Source organism: Delphinapterus leucas, chromosome 6, assembly GCF_059928025.1.
Source record: "Delphinapterus leucas isolate spDelLeu-1000000601 "Yukka" chromosome 6, BTC_Dleu_Yukka2, whole genome shotgun sequence".
NCBI lineage: Eukaryota > Metazoa > Chordata > Mammalia > Artiodactyla > Monodontidae > Delphinapterus > Delphinapterus leucas.
This window is the reverse complement of record NC_143134.1, coordinates 101,853,516-101,877,725: the sequence shown is the minus strand read 5'-3', so window position 1 is coordinate 101,877,725 and position 24,210 is coordinate 101,853,516. Positions and strand designations below refer to the sequence as shown.

Sequence of the window (24,210 nt, the reverse complement as noted above, 5' to 3'; positions counted from 1 at the left end):
GCTGGAAAAACACAGGCTTCCCAGTGCTGGGAAGATTCATTCCACTCTGGCCAGAAGCCCAGCACTCCAGCTTCATCTGCCCCGGCCTCTGGTTCCAAATGCTGGAGCTGGACGTTCTGTGTAGCCTGCCGTCACTCCCCAAGGCGTCCCCTTTCATTTGCAAAGGATCACGAGAGTTATGAAAAGAAGGTACACAGAAGTTGCTTAGAGATTTTCTTCTCCTTGGGATGCCTCGGTGATAAATCTAAAACTTGTTGAGAACAATCTACTTCAATGACAATGTTCATTTAAAAGTATAGGAAAATGATCGTTATAATATCGACAGTGAAAGAAAGCTGCAAAACACACTAGAACCAAGAAAGAATTCTGTTTTCCAACTCTACAGCTCGAGAAAAAGCAAGTTTTAATCAGAGTAGAACAAGAAAGTAAGTAGAGGTGTTTGTAGCCATTCTGAAGGAGATAAATGCCAAGCGTTCTTTATCGGATAGAATTTCAGTTCAAAACTTTCCCCTCCCTTAATATACACTGGGCATCCTGGTTTCACTTCCCAGTCATGATTCAGGTTGATTTTCAGCTCACAAACGGAAGACAGAGAGAAAAGGAGGGAGGGAGGCAGAGGGGATGGAGGGGAGAGAGTTCCAGACGTTCTGGGCCAGAACCTAGAGAGAGAAGGGGCAGGGAGAGAGGAGAGGAGAGGTGTTTGTCAGTGGAGGTGCTGGAATTAGAGGAGCTGAGTGAGAAAAGGGGGAGATGAGTAGATCCCAGGGGCAGGCAGGGAGGCAAGGTGGTAGGAAAGAGGCTTTGCTTCCCTTCACCAGTCTTGCGTTTATTCCCTTTCCTCCCCCAGCCTCCAGGTATCACAGCTGACCCAACACAGCTTGCTTGGAGGCTGAGAAATAGAACAGAGGCCTGGGCAAGTTTGGGGGGTAAAACAAACAAAAGGTACTGTTGCCAGGCAGGACTGGAGGGGGCGGAGTGACCCCCAGTGGGGGGCACTCAGTACACACTCAGAAACATTTCTGCAACATCCTGGGTACCAGAGCCAGACACTCTCATAATCCTAACGGAAATCTATCATGCTGCAATTTCAGCTCTTTTACTCTTTCCAAGTCCCAGTAAAGAGAATCACATTTGCATAGCAAAATGCAATCAGTATCATCTAAGTTACACTTGCTAGAGAGCTGCAGGCATCGGAAGCTATGGAAGCATATCTACAGGATGGGAATTCCAGATATGGACGACTAGATCTGGGTTTCTCAGCATCAGCACTGTGGACATTCAGGGCAAGATAATTCGTTGTTGCGAGGGGAGGGGGGCATCCTGTGCATTTTAAGATGCTTAGCTGCATCCTGCTAGATTCTATTCATAGTTGCACCCATCCCCGCTCCCAGATAGACCAATCCCTCAAGTCAGTCTGCTGATCGCAGTCCTGAGGTTTGGCTAGTTTTCTCGGTGGTATCTGCCAGACCTTCGCCCTCCAAGCCCGGGGTAGTAGAGCTTCTCACACCATACTGTGCATACAAGTCCCTAGGGATTTTGTTACAAATGCAGATTCCAACTCCGCAGGTCTGGAATGGGGCTCAGGATTCTCTAGTTTCAACAAAGCCCCTGGGTAATGGTGATGCTAATGCCGCAGGTCCTCAGACCACACTCTGAGCACCAGGGCCCTTTAGCACTGGTTTAGTAACATGAGGGAAAACTGCTTAAGAAAACTGGCTGGCGTCTGCACAGCTTGGCTGGTTACCTGATAACCTCCCAGTGCCTCAGCATCCTCATTTGAAAAATGCTGGTGATTGCTAGCATTAGGTAAGACATTGAAGATAAAGCAACCAGTTTGGTGTCTGGCGCTCAGAAAATGTTAATTCCCTCCCCTTTTCCTCTTAGCTCCTCCCAGCACCAAGCCTAGAAACCTCAAGGTCAAGCCATCCCTGGGGATTACAGGGAAGTCCCTAGAAGAAAAAACTCAATTCCATTCTGAGTGGTGGTTGGAGAAGGAGGGATTTCTTCCTCTCCTTTCTTCTAGTTTATGCTCTCTCTGTTGCTTACACCATAACATCTGTCGTCCTCTGGAGGCTGTGAATTGTTTTGGTAATGAAGCATACGATGAAAAGAATATTTTTAAACAATGTACACATTGTGATTTCATGCAAAAGCAATGCCTCCCACTCTCTGGGTCCACCTCCATGCTGCATTTAACACTGATTTCAACTTTTCTCAAAAGGGAAAATGATCTCAAACAGGAATAATCGCAAGTGCTGTGGGTTGGATCTCAATTTCCAGAACAGTTTCTTCATATTCCTCCCCAAATGAATGAACTCTACTCATCTGGAATTGTGTACGGGGAGAATCCTTGCTATCCTTTGCGAGGATAAAATGTTCTAATGCAAAAATACTAATTTGCCAGGCTAAATACAGCCTTGGGGTCACACAGCACATGACACATAGACCCTGATTCTAACATACATACAGAGAGATCTTTTGAATTCAGGGTTGTGTAGTACTTGATTTTTCTAGAATATTAAGTAAGATGTATTCCTTTGGGAAAATCACTCTCTCACCATCCCCACCCACCCACGAAAAGTGCTCAACAATGGTGTCTTTCTCCATTTGTAGGCTGTATCAGAAAAAATGTATGTGAGGCATTGCTCCAAACAAAGTAAGTTTCTGCATGATTCCACTGTGCAAATGTCGTCATGAGAATAGAAGCCGAGACAGTCAGCTGCACTGGGAGAGGGGCAGCAAGCCGGCAGTTAATCGCCTACTGGAAAGTGTCGTTTGGCCTTCCTCCACCTACACCCAGGTGCGGGGCTCAGGCGGCCCTGGCAGAGCTCTGCATTTGAGGCTGCTCAGGCTGGGTGGGAAGAAAGGCATCTGAGGGTCGGGGCTTCCCCCAGAGCCTGCAGGGCTGATCTCTGCTGTGGGAAGCGCTAGCTCAGTCCAAGGCCCACAGGATCACCACAAACACCCTGGGAAAAGCCATGGTGATGGACAGGATGGCCGCCTAAGAAACCCCTCTCTCTTCACAGAACTTGCAGTGGTGTGGGTACCAGTTCCACACACACACTCTTCCTTCTAACCGACAAAACACAATAACCCTGGAAGGTCTGGCAAAATTCTCCTCTAAACACCTCACCAACCCAGGGCGCTCTAAGGCCTGTGGGGTAACGTCCAGTCCAGCACCCTTTGACAACCCAGGAAAAACTGCTCTAGCATCACTGTTTATCCTTGCTCTGCACAGTAACAATCCTTTTCAAGGCTTCCTCGCTAAAGCATACGCAGAGCAAGAAAAAACATCCTTATGTAGTTCGAAGAGAGGTTAATAGTTCTGGACCGCCACTGATATACACTGACTCGATTGCTCGCCAATCATACATAGCAGATAAGGACTCTGGGTGCTCCACAGGGCAGAACGTGCAGGTAGAATTCACAGACCTGTTGACAGAGCACCAGGATTGCCATCATCACCTGGTCTTGGCATCACCAGCAAAACCAGTTTAAAAGGCAGTATCCAGGCTCCTCCCACACGGGTGATGCTGACAGTCTGTACCATATGGACACTCTATGGACACTGGGGTGATGCATCACATGTCCAGATATGCTGCTCAAGTGAACAGGCAAATTCCCAGGAAGCTGGGTCTTCATGCAGGGCTGAGGCCCTTAAACAGAGTACATATACACTGGAGAGTCACCGGCCCTGAGCTGGACAGTTTCCCATGCGGAGACGTTCTGAGGGGGACTTCCCTCCAGCAGACAGTGATTAAAAATAAAACTTCACAGGGGCATCACAAACTGGGTTAGGTGGTACAGTGTTCTGCTTTTTCAGTCACGCTGTTTGTGCATCCCCAACTGCTTTTCCTAACCGACTCACTTCCTTAAACGCACAGGCTCATCCTAACACAGGTGTGGCACCATGAAACTGGTGGCGAGGTTTGGACCAAGGGTGGAGGTTACCTTTTATATGTGTTTGTTAAGAAGAATGATTTGTAGCACTTAAGAATTAACTCAAAATAATGTTTCTGGTGTGCCCACCTCATCTGGCTGCTACATAAGTCATCCACCCAAGAAGCCAACTCTACTGCCAATCTGTGAGAAGTTCAGTGATACGACAGAAAGGACTGAATTCACTACGCTTCTCAGGCTCTTCTGAAAACCTTTTTTATTTTAACCCTCGTGGCAAATCTTTACTTAATACATTCATCCACGTTCCTCATGAAAGCTGGCAGAGTAAACTCATGAAAGCTGGCAAAGAAGCTTGCAGTAGTTCGTGAAGGGGAATCCCAGTGACAGAGTAAACTCATGAAAGCTGACAAAGAGTAAACTCATGAAAGCTGGCAAAGAAGCTTGCAGTAGTTCGTGAAGGGGAATCCCAGTGACCCCCATCCTACTGCCAGTCACTGAGTGAGCTTAAAGCCCAGGATTAGGGTCCTGAAAATTTGGGTCCATTTTCCCATTGAGAAGCAATTTCTGACCTACTCGAAACATCAGGAGAGAGCAAGTAAAGAAGACTGGAAGAAGCCTCGATACAACAGTGCAAGTGTTCAGGGGTAAAGGGGATGAGAAGGATGTCAGCCAGGTTCCCCAAGTCAAAAGGGGGCTGTGGGGTGGGCGTGGAGGTCAGGCGTGGAGAACCTCTGTGCCCAAAGCTTCTAGATCTGATCAGTGTAAAGCATGAACAACTGATGTGCTACACAACTGCTAGAATTTTTTAAAATTAACTTTAGGGCTTCCCTGGTGGCGCAGTGGTTGAGAGTCCGCCTGCCGATGTAGGGGACGCGGGTTCGTGCCCCGGTCCGGGAAGATCCCACATGCCGCGGAGCAGCTGGGCCCAAGAGCCATGGCCGCTGAGCCTGCGCCTCTGGAGCCTGTGCTCCGCGACGGGAGAGGCCACAACAGTGAGAGGCCCGCGTACCGCAAAAAAAAAAATTAAATTAAATTAACTTTAAAAACTGTTTACTTATTTGCATCTGCCATAAAGATGAGAGAAAATGTTGGTTAATTAAAGAAAACAACCAATTTGGGGAAGAATACATGTTCAAGGTGCTTCCATACCTATCTCATTTAAGTTCTTAAGTAGGTACGTTTTGGTATCCCCATTTTTTATTTTTATTTATTTATTATTTTTAAAAAGTTTTTATTGGAGTATAGTTGATTTAAAGTGCTGCGTTTCCGCTGTACAGCAAAGTGAATCAGCTATACATATACATATATCCACTTCTTTAGATTCTTTTCCATATAGGTCATTGCAGAGTATCGAGTCGAGTTCCCTGTGATATACAGTAGGTCCCTATTAGTTATCTATTTTATATATAGTAGTATGTATAAAAAATATGGAACATTTCATGAATTTGCATGTCATCCTTGCGCAGGGGCCACGCTAATCTTCTCCGTATCCCATTTTTTATAGATGAAGGAACTAAGACTCAGTTTATGTGACATGCTGTAGATCTTATAGAGAATTTGGCCAATGCACTAATGAGTTTGGGCCCTGCCGTGGCTCTGGATAACTGGGGCGTTAGATATAGTATCTGTGTATTTGGCTGTGCTCACCCCATCTGCTCCAATCAAGCATCCAACCGACCACAAAGTCCCTGAAAAGGGGGCTTCAGAGGACAGTGTCACCCCCACCAAGTTCTACAGCTCTCTCCCCTTCCTTGGCATTCACACCATGACTCCCCCAACTCGGACATGTATCCTCCAAGACAAACAGACAAACAAACCCACTTGAGGGAAGCTCCATCATTTCATCCCCATCCCTATCCTCTTCCTGAATAAGGAAACCTTCAGCATTCTACCTCCAAAGGGTACCTTTTCCAGTTGCAGGGCCCATGCAGTCTTTCTGAGACTCCAACCAAGAAAGGAACAAATGCCACTTACATGTTCCTTGATCCTACTCAAACGTGTCCCCCCAAGGCCTGATAGCACTGGTGCTCCTAGATTTGAGAGAGAAGTACCAAAGGGTGGGCTTCCCTGGTGGCGCAGTGGTTAAGAGTCCGCCTGCCGATGCAGGGGATACGGGTTCGTGCCCAGGTCTGGGAAGATCCCACATGCCGCGGAGCGGCTGGGCCCGTGAGCCATGGCCCCTGAGCCTGCGCGTCTGGAGCCTGTGCTCCGCAGCGGGAGAGGCCACAGCAGTGAGAGGCCCGCGTACCGCAAAAAAAAAAAAAATGTACCAAAGGGAAAAAGAGGTCAATGGGCCCAAGGATGCTCTCAGTCCCTCCGCCCATGCTGTCTGTCCTCTTCTGCACCTCCTCAATCGCTGAATTCACTTCAAAAGGAATAAACAACCTCTGGCTGAACCCTGGAGAAAGCGCATCCTGTTTTACTATAGGAAGAAGGCAAGGTCTTGATTAACTCGTTTTTCTGGCGCTCATCTTTCAGAGACTGGGGCAAAGAACAGAAATAACATTTATATTGGGATTTTAGTTTTCTCAAAAGCCAGCCTCCAGAGTCTGTACTGGACTAGTTTTGGCGATTACACTTCTACACTTCTAAAAATTATAATTTGTATCTACGCTAACATCACGTGGAAGGACAACAGTACGTTCACCACGGTAAACTCACTAAGGCAAGAAGTAGTCGAGGCGGGGTAGTCATTTATGACATCTTAGAAACATCTTCATCAACAACAGTTGAAATAAATGTTTAAGACAAGTTTAAATTTCAGTTACTGAAATTATTAGAGCACTCTAGTTCTTAAGTATTCTAATTAAGTCCTACTTAAATCACACAAACATACTCTATAGTTTTCTTTTTGAGCAAAATACAGGTTTGTCCCACTATCTGAAAGTAGACCACTCCTATGAAACCTTTGGTAAGCTGAACTAGCATGAAGCAAAGAGTATTCCCACTTCATGTTACAGCAGGCACTTCAATTTTACCAAAGACTACACTAGTTCGATAACAGCTTTTTCATAGAAGGGAAAATCTTCTTGGGATTTCTTTTGGTTAGCGAAATGTAGATCTTGAGTAAAAGCTAAGTGGTACTAATGTGAAATTTCAGAAAGTGGGGGAAACCTGTAGTGGATTCTCCTGTTACAACAGAGATAATTTCAACTTTTCTATAATAATATCTTCCTGGAAAATGTGTTTGAAGGGCATATGTCCAAAACTTAACAGTAGTCATATATATTTTGAAGGTGATTATCTAATAAACATATTTCTCTCTCTCTCTCTCTCCCTCCCTCCCTCCCTCCCTCTCTATCTATCTATCTCCCCTGACGGCTGATGGACGCACTGCCTTCCCTCAGGCCCAAGCCACCCAAAGGGCTCCTGAATGAGGCTGGTGCTAGTGCAAGGCCCTGAAGCTTAAGTTTTTTTAGCATCACAGCAAATCTGCCTCCGGGTGTCAAGTTTGCACAGTACCAAAAAAATGATGCAATCTTCTAGCAAAACTTACTAACATTGTTGAACCTGATAAGTATATTAATCAATTTGAAATTTCCAATAGCTTACACAGGATGCCTGACCAATCATCTAAGCAAATGGTGACTCCCATGTCTCTCAGGATCAAAGGACAGCCATTCCAGAGGCTAATTCATAACAGATCATACCAGTGCTGAGAAATGTATAAAATTTAAAAATGAAACTGGTTTTCAGAAGTCAATTTTCAACATGCTCCTGTTTTAATCATTAAAATCCCTCAACACAACCCCCGTCCAAATTCAATTGCCTTTTTATTTGAAACATTTCTCATCTTCCTAATATGTAGAGACTTGTGATGACAACCTTGATAGAAATCTAGGACACGGGTGTTTTAAGAGTCCACCAAATCTATAAAGACAGCAGAATCTAGCCCATAATTATCATAACTAATTAGAAAGTCCAGGGTGTTAACATTTTAGAAGCAACAGTTAATATGTAATTTCTATATTGAAATGCTGAAACGTTTAGAAATAAAACAACCAGTGGATCATTTTCCCCTCACTTGATAACTAAATTAAGACAACCTCTTCCACTTTATCAGCCAGAGATCCTGAGGCTGGTGAGGCAGAAGGAGCCACTTATGAAAGTGAAATAAATTCTGACAACACTGCCCTGAACTCTGCAGGCAGGAAACTGTTTCAACTGTCATGCCAGAACTATGAGATAATGGGTATTTCAAAATGTTTGTCCCATCTCAAAACCCAGTCTCACACTAGCATCTTAGCATCCCAGAAAGAAGTTGAAAATGAACTCCACTGCCAGAGAAGCATCTCAACACTTAATTGCCCAGTCTATTAGGTAAGGTATCGGGAAACCCAAGGTATATTACTTTCATTTCTTCTGGCTCATGACTAATTTTATTGGTGCAGCTCAAAATAACTGCAGGGCCTACAAGACCCATGGTGTGCCCACTCGAAGGAGAAGATGCCCTTTAAGCAAAGAGCCTATATCAAAACTAGAGAGGAGAGCGCAGGCATCGGACAGCCGTTTAGAGGTGCTTTAGGGCAAGTTTCAATTCTTAAAAGGCTTTATGTTTAAAGAAGCAGTGAACTCCTTACTAAATATGCCTCATTTCTAGACCTGTTACTCTGAAATTTTATTGATCAAAGTTGAGGAGGCTGCCAGCAGGAAGAGAGCGTTTAATTAAATTGCGAACATTTCCAGGAAGAAAAGTGTGATGCTTAAATTAACTCTCTTCAATTAGAACAAAGCCAAGGAAACAAATCCCCTGGGATTACACTGGTGAGTGGTGGGTTTGTCCTAATTCAGCCTCCAGGTGCCTGTGACGGGTGATAAGACGGAAGACCGCTTCCTCTGAGAAGTTGTTTGCAGACTGAGGGATATACTATATAGAGACACGTGTGTGTGTGTGTGTGTGTGTGTGTGTGTGTGTGTGTGTGTGTTCTTTTCAAAGGTAAATACGTGGGGGGGGGGGGTTACGTGCTGCGCCTAAAACTGCTACAGGGAAGGGCAGACATCTGCCAAACCACTACTGCCCCACGCGGGAAACCGGGTCTGGAGAAATAATCCACCATCTCTCTACACGAGTCACTTCCCTCCCAGACGCCCCCTTCTGCGGATCAGGGAGAGATCCCCAATGCTGGCCGTCTCGCATCCGTCCAGGGAAACTCAGAAACCAGCTTGCGGGACCCGCTCCCGCGGGCCCACCCCTCCGCCTCGTTCCCCACCGCCTGCAGCCGCCGCTTCGCCTTCCGCCCTCACCGGCCACTAACCCCACCGCTCCCCAGCCCGCCTCGCCTCCCTCAGCGGGCTCTCGGACAGCCCGCTCTCCCGGACATCCATTCAGTCCCCTGTTCTCCGCTACGATTCTCTAGAATTTCTCAGGGCCGCCAGTATCTCCTAGCTCCTATCCCGGGAAGCGCGTCGCCTCCACCGCGATTTCAGAACACTTGCCCCAGCGCTCACCACCACGATCCGCGCCCTCGACTCCCCACAGTGTCCCCACAAAGGGGGCCAAAGAGTCCTACCCTCCGGCTTTATCCAGGATAAAACACCAGATCCTAATAGCTGGGGTCCCAGCCTCAGGCCGAACTTCCAGGCTCAGCTCGGACCCGGTTCCCCCTCCCTCCGCGCGCAGAAGGGCTGCTCCCTCCTCCTGCAGCAGCTCCCCGGACCCCATTCCAAAAGGTTCCAGCTGGCTGAGAACCCGGCCCTCCTCGGCCTCAGTCTCCCTGCAAAGCTCCTGATTTCTGAAAACGCCCCCAGCGCTTCCATCAAAGGAGTCAGGACGCGCGCCTTCTTCTCCAGCTGGAACCGCTGGCTCCATCTACCGCGGCTCCCAGGCCTGGAGAGGCGGCTACCGACCTTTGATTTTTCTCTGCTTTTCCTGTACAGCCCGACTCTGTGTGTGTTTGGCGGAGGGGGTGGGAGGGAGGTGGTATTCCTAAGTTTAGTTTTTAAAGCATATATAAGTGAGTAAGTATTGAATAAAGCAGCCAAAAGCTGGCCCTCCCCCAAACCTAGGAATTCAAAGCCACAGGGTCACAGCCCTTTCCAGCCAGGCCCCCGCCCCGCACACGCTCCACTAGGCAAGGACCATAAAAGCCCTTTAAAGTCCGCGGTGCGTCAGAGGGCCTCCCAAGGGACCAATCCCTCTCAAGCCACCCTCTCCCCGCGCGCCCGAGGCCCCAACACCAGGAGGGGGCCCCAGGGACTTGGTTTCCTGGGTCGCCGCGCCTGAGCTTGGACACCCACCTCTGGGCGCCGGACGGAGGCGCTGTCCTCGGCCTCCGATCTAGCGCGGCGCGGCCGCTACCTCCTCCTCGGGGCGTCGGGGAGACTCCGCGGAAAGGCGTTCGGCAGGCCCCGGCTGGGGAGAGCGCATCTGCCGAGAGCCGCGGCCGCTCTGCGCGCGGGAGGGCCGGGAGCGCCGCCCGCCTGCTCCCGGAGCCCGCCCCTTCCCCGCCCCCTTCCCAGCGCCTGGGGCAGAGGTCTGCCCTCAGCTTCCATATCCCCTCCCCAACCACTCGCACCTTCTGTCTGTGGCTTTGGCGAAATCTTGGCACACACTGAGAAACCAAGAAATGAGTGAATGGATAGACTGGAGGGATGGAGGGATGGGACAAGTGAAGCCGAGTATTTCCTAACTGGGGAGAGGGCACTGTGTCTGGGTACGTGGACCTGTGTTAGCGCACGTGTGGCCGTGTCGGCCTGCGTGCATCTGGACGTGTGCGTTGGTCTATACATACGTGCGTATGAGTGTATATGGAAGTGCGTGGCTGCGTGCGCGCCCTCACAAGGCCGGCACCGCTGAGTTCCTATCCGAGGGGTCGAGCTCCCCATCCCTTACCAGCACCAAGGCTGTGTCCGGGTAAGCAGGACCGCTGGGAGCCGGTGGGAGACGCGTCTTTGTGTGTTTTGGGCCTCTCCGTGACGTGGTCCAGAGCCTGAGGGACAGGGATGCTTCTGGTTCACTGGCTCTCCAGAGCCTTCATGCTGCCCTCCCTGTTGTGGCTGCTGGTGGCTTGGTGTCAGAGCTCGCGTGTTAACAAAGCCAGCGGTGGGGAAGGAGGCAGCTGATGCACCGCGTGGGGCTGGATCCGGCGGGCGGCCGGCCATCCCCCACTCCCAAGCTGTCTGAAATTTCAGCTTGTAATCCCCTCCCCCGCCATGAATATTTAAATAATGTTAATGACCCTCTGAAGATGGACCTTCTAGAAATCCTGGGAGGACACACACAGAAACACCTCACACAGAAAAGAGTATTTTTAAAACCAAGGTGTTCTATGCGGAGGAAATATAACCATGATATGTAGTCAGATTTCTTGAATTCAACTTTCCACTAGGCATGATCAAGGTTTTCATTTCCCAGTGATTCTCCCTCTCCACCTCTGCAAGTCAGAGCCCCTTGCTCCCCTAGTTTCCATCCTCTGTTGGCCTGCTTTTTTTCTGAACCGCTGGCCAAAATCCCGGGGTCCTCTTCTGAGAATCAATTCTGCCTGCCACACACAGCAGGGAAAGACAACTGCCAGGGACCTTGATTTCCCATACAAGAAACGGTAACACGGGGACCTGTCCAGAAAGCCTGTCCAGCTAAAGACATTAAAAATAGCATCAACCCCGGAAAAGGCTTCTTGACTGTCTGAAGGCTTATTCACACCTTCACCAAAGGGGAGGTGGGGATGCAGTGAAGGCTACAATGGAGACCTCAGCGGTTCTCCTCAGGGTTCCTGAAAATCTATAGGCTTCTTTTTCTTGGCATTTAGGAATTGTTTCACCAGCCTTTTTGCATGTTTGTCTCTTACGCTATTGAATTTCAACAGAATTTACTGACCAGTGGTTGGAGATTACAGAGTTTTAGCCTCAGTCAATCCCTTTCTTTCCTTTTCTTTTCTTTCTTCCTTTCCTCCTTCCTTCCTTCCTTTCTCTCTTTCAGCTCTTCGTGGCACTAACCTGAGTTAAATATTTGGGTGCCCTACATTGTGATCTATTTTTAACATTTTAATAGCATGTGAAAACTCACATTGAAATGAGCATGTCTGGGGACACTTATTTATTTATATGGACCATAGACTCTTCAAGGAAAAATTCTAAACTTACAGCAGAGGTGAGATTTTTATAAGAAGTATTAGGGCAAGTGCATCATCACTTTCTTCCTATATTCCTAAATTAGAATGTATCATTTACCAGTCAAATTTGTTTCCTTATTAGAAATAGTACAGCAATTCTGAATTCTTTCCGAAAGCAATGTCAGTGTTAATATTACTGTAATATTATTTTTAAATATGAATTAATTAATGCTAATTTTCTGTTAATTTTAAAGTTCTGGCATATTCTACAGAAAACTACTGGGTATATTAATTTAGGAAAAGTACATGTTCAATAGATACTAATTTACAAGAACATTTCCTTTTCTTTCATCTTATAAGATATTAAAGAGGAAGCCATGATTAAGCTACACTTTTTTAAAATGAAAGGCTTGGTACATACCAGGGATCAGAAATATTTGTTTAATTTGTTCAATGAAATCAATGCAAGGGTATGAACATCTGCATGTGAAAGTAAAAACTGTTTTCAATTAACATTTATTTCCCCCTAGGTCAGCGGTTCTCAACCAAGGGTGATTTGATGCTTCCCTCCCACCGCCCCCCCCCCACCCACCCAGACATTTTGGAAATGTCTGAAGACATTTTTGATTGTCATATTGTCATAATAGGGGTGGGGTGCTACTGACATCTAACGGTTAGAGGCCAGGGATGTTGCTAAATATACTGAAGGGTATGGTACAGTCCCACAACAACAAAGGATCGTTGTATCCCAAATGTCAAGAGTGCCGATGTTGAGATATCTTGCCCTGGACCCAAAGCCAGGACTAAGGACCACAGATATCAGGACCATGTCTGCATTTATTAAAAATGCAAATTCCTGGGCTCCACCTTTACCTACTAAGTCAGAATCTCTGGGGGCAGGACCAGGGAAACTGTTTTAACAGCTCCTAGGTGATTCTTAAGAACACGAAAGTATAAGAAACACTGGAGGGCTTCCCTGGTGGCACAGTGGTTAAGAATCCGCCTGCCAATGCAGGGGACACGGGTTCGAGCCCTGGACCGGGAAGATCCCACATGCCGCGGAGCAACTAAGCCCGTGTGCCGCAGCTACCGAGCTTGCACTCCAGAACCTGCGAGCCACAACTCCTGAAGCCCAGGCGCCTAGAGCCCGTGCTCTGCAACAAGAGAAGCCACCACAGTGAGAAGCCCGCGAACCACAACAAAGAGTAGCCCCCTGCTCACCGCAACTAGAGAAAGCCTGCGCACAGCAACAAAGACCCAATAAATAATAAAATAAATAAATTTTAAAAAAAACACTGGAGATGGGAAAGGCTGGCTTCTTACCCAGTGCATGCTTATGGGCTCATCACACTGTATGTGTCTTAACATGATAACGGTTATTAGAGCTGAGAATATTTTATGAAATATATAGGCTCCTTGATCCATGTAAGAAGCACTTATGAAGCAAATAAAGGGCTACTGATTCTGCGAAGACAAACAAACATAGCTGGGATATGAAAATGTTAAACACTCCCTACACCATTTAGGACACAACGCCTTCTATGGAAATGTTGCTTGGCAAGAGGGGAGGTCATGATTTTTTTTTCCCCTATGGCCTAAGTGTACATTTTTGCTTATGTTGCCTGCCCATTTTAAATGGTGCCCCTGAGCAAGAGTGGCCTCCAGGGGACACAAGAAATAGAATGTACTTACTAGAGAAACACCAAAAGTAAAGGTTGAGTTTCTGGGAAAGAAGTCAGCCTAGACACAGATTGACAGAGCCTCTTCTTCCTGCCCAAGCTTAGAGAAGAATAGAAGCTGAAAGAAAGACCCATGAGTTGCTCAGAGAGCTGATCTGAAAACCCAAAGAAGGGGCCAAGACTGGTCAATCATAAAGAATTTGCCATTTCTTCCTTCTGGCAAGGAGAAAGACCAAAAAGCATCAGCTGGGTATACTCCTCAAGTACTAAATGTGTCCTACAGAAAATAAAGGCTTGCTAGAAAAAAAAGAGTAAGAATAAGATGGAAAAGCAAAGAAAACCAGCACCAAGAAGGCTGGCCCCCATCAAACCAATAGCCTTAGATCTGTTGGGCTTTCCCAGCAAGTACCAGGTAAAGTCATTGGAAAGTTAGGAACAATCCCAATCCCAAGGGCATCCCCATGGGACCAGATGCACCACTGCAAATCTAAGAGAGGAAACAAACGGGGAAATATTTGCAACATATATAACAACAGGTTACTATCTCTAATATGCAAAGAGTTCTTACAAATCAATATGAAAATTGAAGAAAATTACCAACTATCTGATTGAAAAAAACAAACCAGTCATTTATAGATAAGTAATTATAACTGGCCATTGAACTTAGGAAAAGATGCCGAAACTCTTTCTGATTAAAAATAAAAAATGCAGGGCTTCCCTGGTGGCACAGTGGTTGAGAGTCCACCTGCCGATGCAGGGGACACGGGTTCGTGTTCCGGTCCGGGAAGATCCCACATGCCGCGGAGCGGCTGGGCCCGTGAGCCATGGCCGCTGAGCCTGCACGTCCAGAGCCTGTGCTCCGCAGCGGGAGAGGCCACAGCAGTGAGAGGCCCGCGTACCGCAAAAAAAAAAAAAAAAAAAAAAAAGGCATTGAAAATACTGGAATAGCATATTTTGCCTATATCAGTAAATACATAAAATACAAATATTATCTATCATTGGTGAGAGAATGATGAAAATTAAGTATTGAACACTGTTGAAGGGAATATAAACTGATGTTAATAAATTGGTAAATTCGTTATACAATTTGGTGATATCTCTTAAAATTAAAAAAAATGCTTATACACTTGAATTTGCAATTCACTTTTGGAATTCAGAAGGTTATAAGATCTGCGAGTCAGAAGAAGACTGAAGTGGTAGGGAGGAGTCAGTGAATAAGAAATTCCTGATCACAGAATGGCCAAAATAAAGAGACTGTTTAATATAAACTTTTAAAATTGCTTGCTGTGCAATGTTGTGATGTAAGTACTTCAGGTAACCCCTAGACCTCTGATAACAGTATTTGTTCGGAGAACCAAAGGCAAGGGGCTAATATATGGCTTGGTGCAGACTGGATATCACACAAGAAGGATGTGAGATTAATAATTCAGACAAGATGGGAAATCAGAACAAGAAGTGACCAGGAGAACTAATTCCATCCCACCGGAGTTAACCACTTGAGTTAAAAGTCCATAAAAATGGGCTTCCCTGGTGGCGCAGTGGTTGAGAGTCCACCTGCCGACGCAGGGGACACGGGTTCGTGCCCTGGTCCGGGAAGATCCCACATGCCGCTCCTGGCTGCTGAGCCTGCGCGTCCGGAGCCTGTGCTCTGCAACGGGAGAGGCCACAACAGTGAGAGGCCTGCGTACCGCAAAAAAACACACAAAAAAACAACATAAAAAAATCCATAAAAATAGCGGGGTGGGCACTGGACTACCTCTAACACTTTGTGGGTAAGGGTCCAAGTAATTTTAATTTAAATATAAAAGGAATAATTTTCCCCTGAAAGCTGTGGGACTTGGGATAGCCAGCCAACAAACTCCTAGGACGCACACAGATCTTTGGCTTATTTTCTGATTCTGGTAGTGGTTTTACCCTATTCATCTTGGATGTTTTGTTTGTTTATGGATTTCCCACTTAAGACATTTCTCCACTGATCTCTGATTTTTATAAAAGGGCAAAAACGTCATCTCTAGATAATTGTAAGGAATGATGCTTACATCCTTGGCTTTTCCATAGAAGAGATATTTCATCCATAGACTGTTTTAACCATCAACTTTCTGAATGAATGCACAACATATAAGACAGGATATGGACTGTTTGTTCTGACTTATGGTTGTTTTATCAAATTAAAAACACTCTTCTCAAAACCATCTCTTCTCTGGTATCAAGTCTGGTTTCTGAGTGATGGTCAGCTCTTAAAATTTTGAGTATCAGTGTTTCCCAAGCTAGCCCACGTTGAGAGTAGCTGGAAAACTGGGGGGGGGGGAAAAAAAAAGCCTGGGTTAATTTCCCTAGAAGATCTGGGGCTCAGGAATCTATATTTGTTTAAGCCTCTCACATGATTCTATGACATAGCCTGGTCTGGGACCCACTTGGGGTGGACACAATTATCTTTAGGCAGGGGAAGGAGAGAGCAAGTGAACACAGAGACAGGGATGGCTGTCACATGAGGACACTTGGCTCTGGGACCATGTTTACTCCCGTTCTTGGCCTAGTTTGTGGCTGCCTGCCTTTCCTTCATTTCCTCTCCAGGATCTCCAGCTTCCTGTGCCCGAGTAAGTTCCTTTCCAGCCTGTTCCACATATACTTCCTTTCCCTGCATCCTCACACTTGGCCTCTCCTTTGCCAAATCCTCTAACACAAGGAAATGGTGACCTGATGACGTTCACCCCAATGCTTGAGACTCTTTTTTCAAAAGACTTTTAAAAACACCCCAAAGAAACATTCCAAAACCCAAGCAACTTTTGCCCATCTAACTGCTTTCATTTTGTCCCACATTATAGCTGGACTGTGCCTTCTCTACATGGACAAAGGGACAGTGTGCATCCAGATTGCCCCTTGTAATATACATGTAAAGGTACCATTATAAAGTGCAAGTCATACAGTGTTCCAGACTAAAATCATCAATGAAATGCAGCAACATGGAAGCTGCTTGTTGGAAAGGATGCAGAAAAAAAGCTACATGTGCAGGGGAAAGGCAGGGTGGGGAAGGGAGAGAGAGCACAGACGACAGAGTCCCGCTGTGAGGGAAGCAAGAAGGCACAGGAAGGCCACGTGGGACCACTATGCGCTCCACCTTCCTCTTTACAGAGGCCTCAAAGCTGAAGTGTTAATGAGAAGAATGTACTCGTGTAATACTTTGGTAATTAACAACAAAGCCCGGAGGCTCAAGTTCTTTGTTTCCTGGCTGGGAATTTTATCTCATTTAACAACTAAAGCATTTAAAAAATCTAGTAAACACTCTGGAGTTCATGCCCTAATGGAGACACAGCGTGGAACAAGGTGCTTTTAAGGCACGGCATCACAAACACAAAGTCTGCTAAATATACTTGGAATGTACGGGAAGGGACCCAGCCTGTTCACAGACACGACGATGGGAGCAGTGCCCCCAGTGCGGAAGGCAGTTTCTGTTGAGTAAATCCAGTGAGTTCGCTTCTCATTAGCGATCCGTGTTTTATTTTATTTATTTATTTATTTTTGGCTGCACCACGAGGCTTGCGGGATCTTAGTTCCCCAGACCAGGGATGGAACCTGGGGCCTCAGCAGTGAAAGCGCTGAGTTCTAACCACTGGACGGCCAGGGAATTCCCAGCGATCTGTGTTCTAAATACAAAACTACCTTTCTTTCTGGCGGTACTTAATTCCTTTTCAGCTTAGGTAACATGAGAATGATTTTTTAGTTTTTAAAAAATGGGACCGTAACATTTTCCCAGTCATGCTCAAGTGTTTTCCTCAGAACTCTTAATTACAGGCTGTTAATTTATGGAAAGAACCATAAGGATATTCAGTACTATTAGGGGAAACTTGACATTTTAAACTTTAATAATTCTGATCATCAGAGAGGGGTGGCCTTTGCAGTAAGTAGTCTCTGACTTACTGGTCAAGTATTTTAATATTGAGAACAACCCAACAAGACAGTAGGCTTTTTCCTTCTACGATACTGAATATATTAAATTACTTATCCAGGCGTGAAGGTAAGTTCACTGAATATGATGGGGGAATACTCTGAAGGCAGTCTGAGTTTATCTACACAGAGTAAGTTAATTACTTACTTAAGTAACAATGAAGATTATAAAATGTTAAAGACCATTTAGATATGGAGAATAATAACGGCTTCTTCTACAGCATATTAAAAGCTTCTGTTGGGAGGGGACCATGACCTATGTAAAATCACTTTAGAAACCATAACAGCTTATGATAAAGTCAACTAAAGCATAAAAACCCACATAATCTGTGAAGAGCCTCTGACTCCTCAAGTAAAGGCCTTTGCCTTCTCTCCTGCTTCTTTTCCTTCTCCCTCTCCTCCTTTCTCTCTTCTTTTTCTTTTTTTTTAAATTGCTTTTTTGGCATATAGTTGATTTACAATGTTGTGTTAGTTTCTGCTGTACAACGAAGTGAATCAGCCATATGTATACATACATCCACTCTCTTCTAGACTCCATTCCAATATAGGTCATTACAGAGCACCGAATAGAGTTCCCTGTATACAGTAGGTTCTTATTAGTTATCTTTTATATATCGTAATGTGTATATGTCAATCCCAATCTCCCTCCTTTGTCTTCTTTTCCCCTTCCTTCCTTCCTTCCCTCCCTCCCTGCTTTCCTTCCTCCCTTCCTTCCTAGTTCCTTTTCTTTTTAGACCACAGCCTAGTAAATTTTAGGAGCAGGCACTGCAAACTCAAATACCTTCCAAAGCCAGACTATAGAAATAGTTTGTGACTCCTGTGAAGGACTGCTAATTAATTTATAGACTGACCGAGATAAGATAGGCCAGCACGAACAGAGAACTGTGCGTTTAGACAGATGGCTGCCACCGCTTCTGTTTTATATCAGGCATTTTCTTAACTTGCTTGGGATGAGTGAGGGCATATCCAAATGTCAGACAAATGAGAATTAGAGCTAGGAGGCACATCACGTCACCCCAGCCACGTTCCTCATTTTACAGTATAGCGAAGTGTCAGTGAAATCCAGGGCCTCTGGAGCTAAAGACCAGGGTTCGAATCCTGGTCTGTCATTTATCAGCTGTGTGACCTTGGGAAAGTTGCTCAGCATCTCCATCTCTCCGAATCCTCACCTAGAAAAGGCAGATCATGAGAACATCTACCTGCAGTGTCACATCTACAATATGACTGTTGTGAGTGTAAAATGAGACCATCCATGTAAAGCTGTAAGCCCAAGGCCAGCTACAATGTTAGTTGTTATCAGTGAAAGCAACTGAATCCTAGAAGGGGGATGGGACTTACACAAAACCACCAGGCAAAATTGGGTCAAGGTCAGGACTCAGACTCAGGCCTGCTCACTCTTGGGTCAGGGCTAATTTCTTTGCTATAAGCTTGCTTTCTTTGGTATTTTTGTCATTTCTAAAGAAAACAATAAACAACAATTACATGGCATGATGAGTGAAAGCTCTGGTTAATTTGGTTTTAAGGCCAGAGTCATATCTATGACCCACCTCTGGCCAGACAAGGGCAGAAGCAGTGGTTACCATCTGTATAGGCAGGATGGTTGTGCTGTCAGTATGGTTACGTGCCCACCATCTCTATCACAATATCCTAGAAATATTTCCCTCTCAGCCTTTTGCCTTGGAGTTTTACTTTGAGTTCTGTTAAAGTCTCCAGCCCGTTCTCAATATTCTGGAATATTCTGCAGACAGAGGATGCTACCACAGACCTGAATATCACAGAGGGGAAGCGAAGCCTTCATGCAGACATGCATGTGTGCTGTGGTTTGCGGCCACTCTCTGGAGGGGGTCCCTGCTAGGCACTGTATCCAGAGTGCTTGGTTCCTACAAGATGGGGGCACCATCTTACCCCAGGGCAGCGCCCTGCCAGGGAGAAATGAGCCCTCACTGCTCCCCTCCCCTTCCAGCCTTAGCTCTACCTTCTGCTTTCATTTACTCTGGGTCGGTATCACTCAGTCGGCCCTGGATCCACCAGTTATTTCGCCCATTCTAGTCACATTCTGCTCTTTACCTAGAAAGCCCTTCTTACCAGTCAAGGCCTATTTGACTCCCCGGCTTCAAGCCTGCCCCCAAGGCTGCTGTTTCCAGGGGCTCCATCCACAACCTTCTTCCCCACTGCCATTATCCTGACCCTCCCCTTGACAGAGGCGCTCTATCCAGGGCAGCCTAGAGTCTTACCTCGGGTTCAGCATCTTCCCTTGAACACCCATCAAACACACACGCTCCAACCCAACTGCTTACTAACCTCCCCTCACTCATCTGCCCTTTCCTGACTCAAGGGTCCCACAGTCCCCGTGGTCACTCGCCCTCTTCCTCACTGTGGTCAAGCTATTCTGGCCCCTGTTACTGTCCCCACTGCCCCTTCACAGGTCACTCCTCCTTTCCCACCTGGACTATTCAGTGGCCTCTTAGCAGATCTCCCTGCCCTTGGCCTCTCCCCATTTCCTGACCACCTTTCACAATGCATCTGAGTTAGCTTCCCAAACCAGTCTCCAATGACTCCTCTTGCCAAAATGGAGATTCCCTGTCACTCATCCACTCAACAGATTATTTATTAAGATTCTCCCAGGTGTGAGGCCCCATTGCAGGTGCCAGGGACGTGGCAGTGAACAGTCAAGTGCTTTCTCTCATCCTCAAGCCACTGGGCCTGGAGGTGGGATGGGTGTTCTTGTTCTTTACTGCTTCTTCCAGACTACTGTCCTCCTTTCTCAATATAAAATCCCCCTCCCTCATTACCTGAAGATCTTAGCATCTGTCACTCTCTCCAACATTCTCATTATAAGTCTTAATGATTATAACACCCATGTGGATAAGTCTTTGAATATCCTGGCCTCTTAGTTTTTTAGTTTTTAAAAAATAACTATTATTGGGACTTCCCTGGTGGTCCAGTGGTTAAGACTCCGAGCTTCCATTGCCGGGGCATGGGTTCGATCCCTGGTGGGGGAACTAAGATCCTGCATGCCGCGAGGTGCAGCCAAAAAAATCCATAAATAAATAAATAATAAATTTTAAAAAATAACTGTTATTGTCTTCCTACTTCAGCCATCCAGTTCCATGGTCCCATCCTAGACCTTGTAATTACCAATAACCGTGCACCCTTCATAATCTCAGTTTCAAACATCCTGTTATCTAACCACCACTCTTTCTTTTTTAAAAAAAATTTTATTTATTTATTTATTTATTTTTGGCTGCACTGGGTCTTCGTTGCTGCGTGGGGGCTTTCTGTAGTTGCGGCGAGCAGGGGCCACTCTTCCTTGCAGTGTGTGGGCTTCTCATTGTGGTGGCTTCTCTTGTTGCGGAGCATGGGATCTAGGCATGTGGGCTTCAGTAGTTGTGGCTCGCAGGATCAGTAGTTGTGGTGTACGGGCTTCGCTGCTCTGAGGCATGTGATATCTTCCCAGGCCAGGGCTCAAAATCATGTCCCTTGCATTGGCAGGCGGATTCTTAACCACTGTGCCACCAGGGAAGTCCCACACTCTCTCTACTACTATGCCGACTCCAATAATTCTCCAACCCCATGACCAAGGCTAATCCAATGATTCCATTATGCATCATTGTTCCTCATCCCTCCTGGTCTCATTCTTTCTGTAGCTTAGATTCCACGGTCCATCCCTTGTGTATGCTCTCAACTCGTTTGTCTGTCTCTCCCTTTGCCATATTCACCCTGTAATCAGTAACCCCAGATCAATCCAACTCTTTGTCCGTTCCACATCTGCATTCAACACTGACATGATTAGACAAATACATACAACCACCTGGCCAGTCTCACTTTAAATTGATGACTGCTTCCTTTAAGTGGTGCCTGGAGATGCTATTTACATTTCCCCAGTCCATTCATTCCCCTGCTCTGGCGATGGCTAGGTACACCTTCTCCTTTTCCCTTATACACTTCTTGCTCCATGTCACTGTCATCTGATGTCCTGGCTTCCCATCTCACTGAGTAAGAAGAGGCAATGAGAAGATGGCCTTCCCTCTTGTGACTATGAGCACATGCCCCTGACCCTAGCTAAGGCCATCTCCTCCATTTGCAGTGGATCCCGTCCCTTCTTACCCCTTCCAGGACATTACTCCCCCAACTGTATCCTCTCCTGCAACATAAATTTTCTCTCACCTCATAAGGTCTACTGTGATCTCTCCCACTTTAAAAACAAACAAACAAGAAAACCAAAAAAAAAAAAACTTCTCTTAACTCTACAGCCTTCTGCAGCTACCACCTCAATTTTCTATTCCCCCTTAGATCAAACATATTTAAAAGAGAGAGTTCTACTTATTGTCTCCATTTCCTGCCCCCATCACCCCCATTCTTTCTTTTGTCCTCGTTGCCCCACCGACAGAGCATTGGTCACAGACAACATGACCTCTCCAGGCTGCCAAACCCAATGATCATTTCTCAGAACTCATCTTACTCGACCTTTCAGCAGGATTTGACACAGATGTTCGGTCACTCCTTTTTGAACTACCTCCTTCATTTGGCTTCCCAAATACTCCTCTCTCCTGGTTCCTCACAGACCTCACTAGCCATTCTTTCTTGGTCTCCTTTTTTTCCTCATCTTCCAAATCTTTAATATAGGCTGATCCAGGACTAGGGCCTCAACTCCTTCTTTCCTTCTGTCCCTCTGTGATCTCATCCTGTCTTGTGGCTATGTACTGATGAGTCCCAGATTTCTATCTCAGCCTGCCCTCTGCCTGAACTCCAGACTCACACCTGACCTCTCCACTTGGATGACTAGAAGTCATCTTAAACTTAACAAGTGCCCAGAAAATTCTTAATTTCCTCCCCAAATCTGCTCCTCCCATAGTCTTGCCCACCTGGTTAAAGACAGACTCCATTCTTCCAGCCACAACCGTGTCACTCCCATCTGACAATATTCTGATTTATTTTTCTCCAAAGCACTTATCATTGTCTTTCATATAATATACCTGCTTGTTTGTTTCTTGTCTATCTCCCCTTACTAAAAAGTAACCTACATGCATACAGGATTATAGTCTCTTTAGTTAATTTCTAGATGCCCACAGCTTGGCATAGAGGAGGTGCTAATTAAAATTTGTTGAATAAATGAAAAAAATGTGTTCATGGAGCTTACATCCTAATACAGTGTGAAGAATGGGGAAAGATAAAAAAAACAACAACAAGGGAAAAGAATGCCAGATAATATGAAATAAGATAACAGGAATAGAAAATCAAAGGTCAGTTGAATTAACACATGTAGCTATTAGAAATATATTATTGTCAGGAGGTGGTAAAGAAAAATAAGGCAGGGGAAAGGGATGACATTGATGGCCCACTGGGAGTGGGTACTATTTTATACAGTATGGTCAAGAAGAGACTCCTTAATGAGGTGACATTTGAGCAGAGAACTGGAAAAAGGAGTGAGCCATGAGATGTTGAAGGGAAAAGCATTTCAGCTCAGGAAACGGCAGCTGCGGCAACACTGACCAACCACGTGTAGAGCAGCCAGGAGGCCTTCACAGCTGAGGAGGGGTAGATGAGGGGAGGGTGGCAGTGAGTGAGCTCAGAAAGAAAGCAGGCCAGGCCGAATCACGAGGACCCCACAAGCCTTGACAAGGATTTGGGATTATTTTTTTCTTGAATAAGATGTAAAGCCACTCATTTATTTTAAGCAGATAAATGACAAGTTGTTTTAAAGATCACTGTGGCTGCTACTATATAAGGTCTGTACTACAGGCGGGAAAAGGAGTAGCCAGGAGACCACTTAGAAGCTATTGTAGTAATCTTGGCAAGAGGTGACAATAGCTTAAACTAGGATGGTCATGGTACAGTGGTGATAGTCATGGTGGAATCAGATTCTAGACATAATTGGGAGAAGAAGACGCACCAGGCACATGGCAGGAAGCATCGCACTTACAAGACATTCAATAGCTATTTATATGCATGCGCATATACTTCTTATTCTCATTACAATAAAGTGTTCTTTTTAAATTCAAAAAATCCCCATTTGATTATTTTTCTAAGAAATTTCTTTTCAACAAAATACCAACTCACCAAAACAGACTTCTGAAGTACATTGGGTAAAGTAGTTCCTGAACTTTAGGTAAAAAAATTGCACTTTTGAAACACTAAACAAACTAGATTGTCCCATAAGATGATTTCCAAGAAGAATTTAGTGTTTCATATGCAAGGACCACACTGACCCTTAAATTTCTAACATTTATCATGGGTGAGTTCAACTGGCCTTTTTTTTTCTGCTATTATCTGTAAAAATAGCTCTTTTCAGATACGTCACTTACACAAAGAATGTGTGGCTTGAAAGTTATTGATTGGGAAAGCAGACTCATGCATTTTCTTTGCTATGGATCTGAACTCCAAGGAAATGGCTGGTTGTGAAGTTAACTGGCTCAGCATCACCTGAGAAAAGGACAAGCATGTGTGGATGACAGGCAGGAGGTGGTCCGGAGTCATGGGTAGGAGGATGTGCTCTGGGGGCCAAACCCTTATTCCTCCACTAATTCTGGGTGGGACCTTTCACAGGTGACTTTACCTCCCTGTGTCTCAGTTTCAGCTTCCTAGCCTTTAAAATGGAGACAATTACATAGTATCTATATCATGGGTTTGTGGTG

General features: G+C 45.7%; 1 protein-coding gene and 1 pseudogene across 3 annotated transcripts in view; both read right to left on the bottom strand.

Annotated features, from left to right (window-relative positions):
* Nucleotides 1–24,210, bottom strand: part of PALM2AKAP2 (PALM2 and AKAP2 fusion) — a 615,632-nt gene that overhangs the window by 114,041 nt on the left and 477,381 nt on the right. The window contains exon 1 of one of the 3 annotated variants that reach the window (XM_022579087.2): nucleotides 10,138–12,518. The exons of the other annotated variants lie outside the window; for them this stretch is intronic. The gene's annotated coding sequence lies outside the window, so the exon portion shown is untranslated. Of the gene's footprint in view, nucleotides 1–10,137; nucleotides 12,519–24,210 lie in introns of those variants that run through there. 3 annotated transcript variants of the gene reach the window in all.
* On the bottom strand, nucleotides 5,322–5,422 carry LOC115802733 (U6 spliceosomal RNA; annotated as a pseudogene).